The sequence below is a fragment of the Lepeophtheirus salmonis genome, chromosome 8, assembly GCF_016086655.4.
Source record: "Lepeophtheirus salmonis chromosome 8, UVic_Lsal_1.4, whole genome shotgun sequence".
Lineage (NCBI taxonomy): Eukaryota > Metazoa > Arthropoda > Copepoda > Siphonostomatoida > Caligidae > Lepeophtheirus > Lepeophtheirus salmonis.
Window position 1 is genome coordinate 21,784,345 of NC_052138.2, and position 8,865 is coordinate 21,793,209.

An 8,865-nucleotide genomic window follows, 5' to 3' on the forward strand; every position below is an offset into this window, starting at 1 on the left:
GCTCTAAAGTTTGCCAATAGAAGATGAAAAATAATCTTTGATAGTTGACCCCTTTTCCTTCCATGATATTCTACGCCAAATTATTTCAAATTAAGATATCGAATAACTCTATTTATGGCATGGAATCATGTACAATTGTTCTTCCGGTTAAGTGGATCTAATTCGATAAGGGGAGTAAGGGGCTAAATTAAATTACAACTCAATATATGATGAATGGTTTTAGTTAGAAAAAAAAATGAAAACTCTAATTTGTAATATATCCAATAACAATAATAATAATAAAACATTTCCTTAAACACCCTTTAAGAAATATTTATTTCATTCCAATCAGAGGTACAAGGGTTACGATAAGACCACCATGAGACAATTTGTTTACTCATATACGTGGAACAATAAGAAAATAATACATAATCCCATCATGGAAGTAATCTTGTAAAAATGCGCTAAACTCCTTCCTTCGTCGTTGTTGTTGTTGTAATCTTTTCAAATACCAAAAATTCTTTTGAATTAGGAATTTTTGTCTTTCTGTCTCATTTTTTTTTGTCAGAGAAGGAAATAAAAAAAAGTTATATTTTTCAAACCCAATAGTAAATACTTCTTCAGAAACGCGTAGAAACATAAATTTATATGTATCTATGTACATAATATGTGATTACATATTTATTCAAATTAGTGTTGTATCGACTTGAGTTGAGCCGAGTTTTTAAGGATCTTCTTGACATTGCATTCGGGTGAGAAATTTGTTCATCTTGCCTCTAAGATGGTCCAAACAGCGAAGTCAACTTTTTCATGACGGGTGAGGACGAAGTCCAGAATTCTGCCGGCCAGAAGACAGCCATATTCTCCCGGCATAAATGTTGTACTTGCAGATGCCTCGGGTGTCAGGACGAAGCTCTTTAGGCCCGGGTTTCGTTACTGGACTTCCTGATGGTCTTGAGGTCGATCTCCATCTCGTTTACCATCTTTCTTATGGATTTTGTCAGGTCCTTCTCAATTTCCTCCTTGACCATGTTCACGAACTCGACACTCCTCTTCCTGTTATGGCCTCTTCTTCCATGCTTCCTGGTTACCTGTTTGTTGTTGTTTATTGCCTTCCTAGTGTTGTAGACGGTGACCACAGACACATTGACAATAGCCGGGATCTCCTTGGGATCGACTTGTGTACGGAGGAGATCTCAGACCCTCTGCCATCTTGTTTGTTGCTCGGAAATTTTTGATAGCACAAAAACAAAGCAAACATCAAATTGTCAGACTTTTAGAACTGAGGCTAGACGGCCTCCAACATAATTTTAATTTTTGAGTCCTTATCCTGTATGTAGAGGCCAATATTTCATAGACATATTTGTGACAACTCAAGGTTTTGTATACAAATTTATATAGCCAAATATTGAAATTATAGTTGAGAAACTTTATTTGGTTTAAGTGACTTATATTGGCTCCGATATGATCTTTCAAATAAAATTTATCAAATTATCATATTTATTGTAACAATCAGTTTTGGCTATTTTAAGAGCAATTTGCGACGCACTTGAAGGGGTAATAATAACAATGATTTTTCCATAAAAATTGACGATAATTCGGTCAATACTCAAATCGAGAAAAAAAATTCTAGCTTGCTTTTGTGTTCACGGCAACAAATATGCTAACATTCTCCATCAATATTTTGCGATTCGTTCCAAAAGGGTGGTATATGTTTACACAGTCTGTGTCCTCAGAGATTAGAGGAAGATGCTGACTACATATTAAAACTGATTGGAAAATCACTTAGGGACAAGCAGCGCCATAAGAATCCAGATTTTTAATGAAGTTTAGTAAAAAAAAATCTAGGCAACTCGATAAACAAAACTTGGATTTTTTAAAATCAGTTCACCATTTGAGTCGAGTCGAACCGAGTCGATATTTGTTCGAGTTGACACAGCACTAACTTAAACTACTAATAATAAAAACAAATATTGAGTTATGAAGACATCAAATAAATTGCCAACCTTTTGCTGAGTTCCGTCGACTCGACCTTCTGGAAATTTTATTCCAACATATGTAAAGTCATATTTTTGAATTGTGAATGTACTAGTAAAAATGCATATATTTTGTTGTTTTGTGGGGCTTCTATTGTTTAATTAAACTAAATTGTTTTTGTTGTATGTAGATGCATGTTTGTCTGTAAAAAAAAAATCTTTTATCATTATTGTTGTGTCTTTGTTATGAAATATAAAAAACCCAAGAAATATAAACCTTTTGTTAAGTGAAAAAATATGTAAAATATAACGGGTGGGTCAAATTTAAATATACAAAGGATAAAAATAGTGCAATTGATGCAGTATTAAATCAAAATAAATATAAATGTTTGAGTTTATATATATTTGCCCGTCAACACAAAAACTAGTTTGAATGATTTTTCTCAAAAATTGAATATTTAATTATCGTCAATTTTTATCATTAAATAATTATGGATAATCATTTTGAAGCGTCGTAAATGCACATAGAGTTGCATACATAGATTCATTGGTAAAAAGAATAAAACATAAATTAATAAATTATATTATATTTGAAAATTTGACTGGGCCAAATTAAGTCTTAATTTGGTGCAGTATGATCATTTCAAATATATTATAATACCATATATTAATTTATATTTTTTTTATAAATCAAATTACGGTTTTATGGTATTGTTAATTTTTTTACCTAATCTTAAAAATTTGAATATAAATACCAAACAGATCAAAGTATGTCAATAAATCAGGAGGTTGCTTGTATATTACAGTCTTCCAAAAAAGATTAAAGTCGTTAAATGTATTAGCCCTAAATTTTTATTATTTGATGTTCGCTACACAAATACATTATTTTTGTCATTAGAACAGTTGCCAACTTGTGCTTCAACTTTAAATATCAATTGAGTGTAGAGAGAATCGATACATTTTATAATTAAATACAAATTAAAGAAAAAATATTCATCATAAGTGTTATTTCATTCATTTGAATTTCAGAAAATAAATGTAAATTTGTTGTATTACAATTTGTTATGTTTAATACAAATAATCTACGAGCACTTTTGCAAAACGTGAAGGGTTTCAAATTTTGATGTCATTCTCGGAGTATAATAAAATTTAAATTGGTACCAGAAATATATGTAGGAAATATTTGTAGTCAGAAAAATGTTCTTCAAATTCACCATTACACTTTGCAAGAGGTAATATAGTTGAACAATGCAAACATAATTTTAAGGTCTTTCATTTCAGAAAAAAATCCCAAGTAATGAACATGTTAAACTTGTTAAATTTAATCTTAACTTCGATGTTCCATTATGGGTTTCAATTAAATTTAACCCTCATTGTAGTGAAGACTCAAAGCCAAACCAATTTCCCATAATATTGTTAAAATATTTAGATGAAGACCTAATTAGAACAGTTCAATAAGTATTAAAAAAAAATGTTTACTTCCCATCATGAAAATATATTGCTCCCTGGGTTATCTGATAATAATATAAATATTAGAAAATATGCAAAAGAAAAAGTTTTGATAGCTAGAAAATCGAATGATACTCAAAGAAAATCTGAACTTTCATTTGATATAAACTTTCAATCAAATAATTGTATGAACTTTATAAACTCGTCAAACATAATCTTATTTGTTCCTCCTATATAACAATTTTGGTCCCATAAAGACCTTATGAATGCAAAAGAGAGTTTATAGCTATAATAAGAGATATGACTATATTTTATTCAACACGGGGATCGAGAAAAAAAAAATAGATCTAAGAAACAATACAAAAAAATTATTCCGTAATTATACACAAATATTTTAGAATACAGAAGTTTTAATGTAGATGATTATTAGAAAAATTATTTTTATGTATCTGTGTTTGTATTATATTTGAAATAAAGTAGTATTTATAATAAAATGCTGAAAAATAGTATTTATTATTACTTTTTTTTTTGCAAAAAAGGAGAAAGTATTTTTTTTTACTTTTTACTATCAAATTATAGAAGTACTACTTTCTTTATCAAACGGTGTGCTTGCCATCCTTTAGTGATTTGTACATCCTTGTAAAATCCATTGACAATTTTTTGAATAAAATAAGATATTAATGATATGATAATACACATATTTTTTTAATAAGACAATTTTTTTAGTCACGCATAAAAAAGTTTTACTTTTTACGGAAACCTTCGAGCACAACTTAGGGGGGGGGGGTCTGGGTGTCCTCCTATATATATTCGCTTTGGAAAACTCTCTAATCTACATACATATATAACAGATGAGTGACTTTTTTTTCTTTAAGTATGTCAATTTCACAGGAATCAATAAACCCATATATTCTTAAAACGTTCTATGATTAAGTTTGGTATAAATCTACGAAACCATTATTGGAAAAAGTAAGTTCACAACTAAAAAATGTTGGATTTTTATTTATTCACCAGAGAGTTTCAAGCTATTAGAAAACATTTTGTATGCATAAATCTTTTTCAAATCTTATTTACCAAATTAAAATAATGTTTTCCAGACTTTTTACTATATGAATTTATGAGACTATCATTACATAGTTTCAAAAGTGGTTTTTTTACGAAAACGTTATTAAAAATGGTTCAATATTAATAATTATTTTTTCCCTTCAACATATAGATATTTAATTTTTTTTTGAAGGGTTTGCAGTAGTTTTTTTGTTAGAAAGATAAAAAAATGAAGCTCAAAGTCTAAAATTTAAATAAAAACTTAAAAAATATCAACTATAGTTCAATATGAATGTATCAATAGGTCTCAATAACTTCATCGTTGATCAGAATAAAAATATTTTTTATGAAAATACAACAGACTTACAATACTAAACCAGGGGTATTCAAACAGTAGTATGGGGGCTCACTCTTATTTTAGGGGATTTTTTCGATTGCATATTCAGTTGGGTCATTATGGTGGTACTTAGAGATATTGATGTTATTTTTTTAGGTAATACTCACTGTAAAATGATTGATAACCACTGCTCTTTAGAATGGGTCTGTCCCAGTAAAGTACGGGGAGAATGCTTGACTAAGATATCAAATTAATAATAAAAATACAACATGGTTACTAGTTTTAAAATGCGATACTTCCTTCCTCCTTTATTTCCCATCAAATCATAAGCAGATGTTCAAGTACTATAAAACTTTATTTACTCTTAGTAGTTGTTACGAATGTTGTGTCGATCTTCATTTAGGGCTGAAGACTGTAGTCCAGTCCAGTTTTGTTTATGGTTGGACTGAATCATTACTGCATATCAGTTCTGAAACTGATAAAGTGCGTTTCTTTATGACGTCACTTCACTTTGTTTCTTCTTTTTTATCAGTACCAGTACTTACAGTCCGACCGTCCTGTCCTAAGACTAGAATGGACCCAATAAATAAGGACTGAAACAACATTAGTTGTTACAAATTATACCTACCTACTACATCTGTAAACAAATTGAATACTTTTTTGCCATTATTTTATACAAATGTGAATTCATAATATTGAATAATAGTTTAATAAAAGGATATTAAATTTTGTAAAATGTGTAGGGGGAGATTTTTTAAATTATTATAAAAAAAGACATGCAAATAGAATAACATATCTTCCATTCCTTTCTCCTTTTTTCATATTTCTCGTTTGAGTTAATAAATAATAATAATAACGTATAAAAATAAAATTTGAAACCTGGATAATTAATTCTCAAAAATTGGATAAATGAAGTTAATGATAAATTAATAATTCACATAGAACTTGGAGCATTAATAAAATAAAAATATATATTTCAATAATATTTCAGTCTTGGGATTGGATGAGTATCCCCAAAAGTAAATGAGTGATTAAAAAAAGAATACCTTATGTAGATATTTGTTCTATTTATATGTCGTTCAATATGATTTTTTCTCTACACACAAATATAGATGATAAATTGACCCAATAAAACTATAGTACATATTAATCAAATAAAAATATTGCAAAGGGAATTAACATATTAATTTGGCACCTTATCAAAAAATATAATTATCAAAGATATGAAATTAATTGCAAAATTATAGGAGTTGAAAAGGTTTACAATTATATATGCATTGATTTTCCTATTATTTTTTGTTTGTTTGCTCTTCCTCACTTCAAAGTGATTACAAGGTACTCAGCTAAAATATCATTATGGCACTAAATAAAATTTTATTAATTGAGTACTTGGAACTAAATTATTCAATAGTTATTGATAAATATAAAAAATCCATATTAGGTTAGCCTTTAAAAATTAATGTTTACTCATACTTACCACACTTTTCATTTCGTTCCCTTTATAAAGCTTTTTATATTTAATAGTGTTCTCGCATTTTAATGTTTTGAGCTCTATTCAAAAATTAGCTGGAAAATAATTCAATATCTCCAGTTTTTCTAATAACATAGAATTACAATACCAACTTTGACTATTAGCATAAATAAATTTTATGCCAATACTTTGGCTGGCTTAGAAGTTCTTGCAGAATCAAAAATAAATCCTTTTTAACTTCAGTTAGATAAATTAATATTTATTTTATTGCAAAGGACTTTATCTACAAAATGAACCATAAATTAACTCAAATCTGTTGTTTTTAGTATGAGTCGATTTATAATTTGTCCTACCTTTGCCTTGTCTTTAAAAATTGCTAAAAACAGTTAGCAATTGTTGGTTTTTTTACAATTTTAGTCAAAAGTTTAAGAGTCGCAGGTTACCTTGGCATGCTGCTCAAATATTTTTTTTTTGTTTGCCACAAGGGCATTCAGTTTTATTCAACAATTTTCTAGTACAGATTACAGTGATATAATAATTTAGCAAATAAAATATTTAATTAAAAAAATTAAAAACTACTTGCTAATTCTAATCACCATTGGTAATCATGTATTCAAATTCAAATTTACCTTTTGATCATCAAAAACAGTCGATAGCTTCATGACAATAAAATAATAATGAACAAATAATCCCATTCAAAGTCCTAAAATACAATCTTAATTGTATAATTAAGGTAAAAGGCCATCAAAGTTATTGTCTATTGTAGAGCGTCATTTATATATTATATACTGTGCCTTTGTAATTATTGCACCGATTTTCCGTCATTTGTTGTTGATAAAAAATCATTTTTCGAAAGTTTGCGGGCAAATCCCTCTTCATTGATGATATGTGCGCCGCTGTAGATTTCTGTTATTCTGCTACATGCCCAGAGTATGTGGTCGGTTGTTTCTCTTGTTAAACCGCAGGAAAAACAATCTACTCGCACGTCTTTTTAGTATTTCCCGGTCGTTTCATGAGTACCCGAAAGTACTCTGTACTTAAACCATTTTTCAAGAGCGGTTAGATATTTCTTTTTAACGGCTTTGATGCTTTGCTGTGGAGTTCTGTGGATTCTGCAACGGCTTAAATAAGCAATGAAAGGCGTAAGTGTATGTTTTGTTGGACATCTTCTCAGATACCATGCAGAGAAAATACTAATCTTGATTCTAAAACAAAATATTGGTCGCTGTACTGGTAAAAAATGCCCTAAGACTGACCTATAGAAGGAAAAAACCATCTGATTTACAAGAGAGGTTGATTCTTTTAAATCTGCGCCTACTTCCAATGTAAAGTCACCCGTATAATTGTAGCTAATACAATTTTTCCGAGGTATTTCCCATCCCAAGGAGACTTCAAGTTATTTTATTTCTTCCCAAGGCCCATCACAAAATCCTTTGAGCCTAGCCGAGAATGTGCCAAGTTTTTTAAAGACTTTGGAGAGGCTCGAGTATGGGCAGTTGGTGTATTTTAATTCTTTTGTTACTCGAAAGTGGTTCAATTGGAGACTCCAAAAGTGTTGTGTGTCCCACAATTTCCTGATTCAATAGGAGTTGAATCACCTGGTCACTTTCTATAGACGTTTGTAGAGTGAAAGGAATATAGGCTTATGTGTTAAAAAGCCATACTGAGATTCTTGTAAAATTTTATCCATGACGTTGATTGTACGATTTAAAATAATGTATGTAAAAATCTTATAAAGAAAGCTTTGCATAGTAAGAGGCCTCAAATTTTCTATAAATTTTGCATCTTTATTTTTTTTTAGGAATCAGTATGATATATCCATCAGACGCATATTCAAGAAAATATCCAACGCTCATTATCTTTTCGTAAAATTGTAATAAAATAGGAGCAATATAAAGTATATATTTTTTGTAAAATTCAAAACCAAAACCAGATGGTCCAGGAGTTTTATTAGATTTAGCGTTTTCCCTCACAGCAGTTCTGATTTCTTGCATTGTTAAATGTTTCTCGATGAAAATATTATCATCAGGAGGAATTTTTGAATTTACGGTCCACTACATCTCAGTTCTTCGCAGAAGTATGCAGATCGATGGGTACATCATGGAACATTTCTTAAGTGCTGTACAATTGAAGCATTGATACAGCTCGGAGAAGAAGGTTTTTATTTCTTTACATATTTCTCTAGGATCTTCAGATATTTCTCCACTTGTTAGCATGATTGACAAATCCTAAACTTTGTTTCTTTGCTGCTCAAATATTTCCATTTTTTGGCAAATGAATATATATAAAAAAAAACAAAAAAACACATTGATATTTTAAAGTTCACATTAAGAGCCACCCTAATGGATGTTATTGAGTAAAAAAATTAACAAATTGGGAAGGAAAAAAACTAACTATTTATTATATTAAATATATGTATTTCATAGACCCATTAAACCGAATCGAATATCTTTTCTAATAATTTATCGAAACGGAGGTTATTTTTTCATTTATTTTTAGAAAATCGATTTTATAAATTTATTTGTGCTATTAAATTATATATATCCATATATATAAAGTTTTTTTCCTTTAAAAATATTAAAGTTTATGAGTGTGAATGTTTTTTTTAT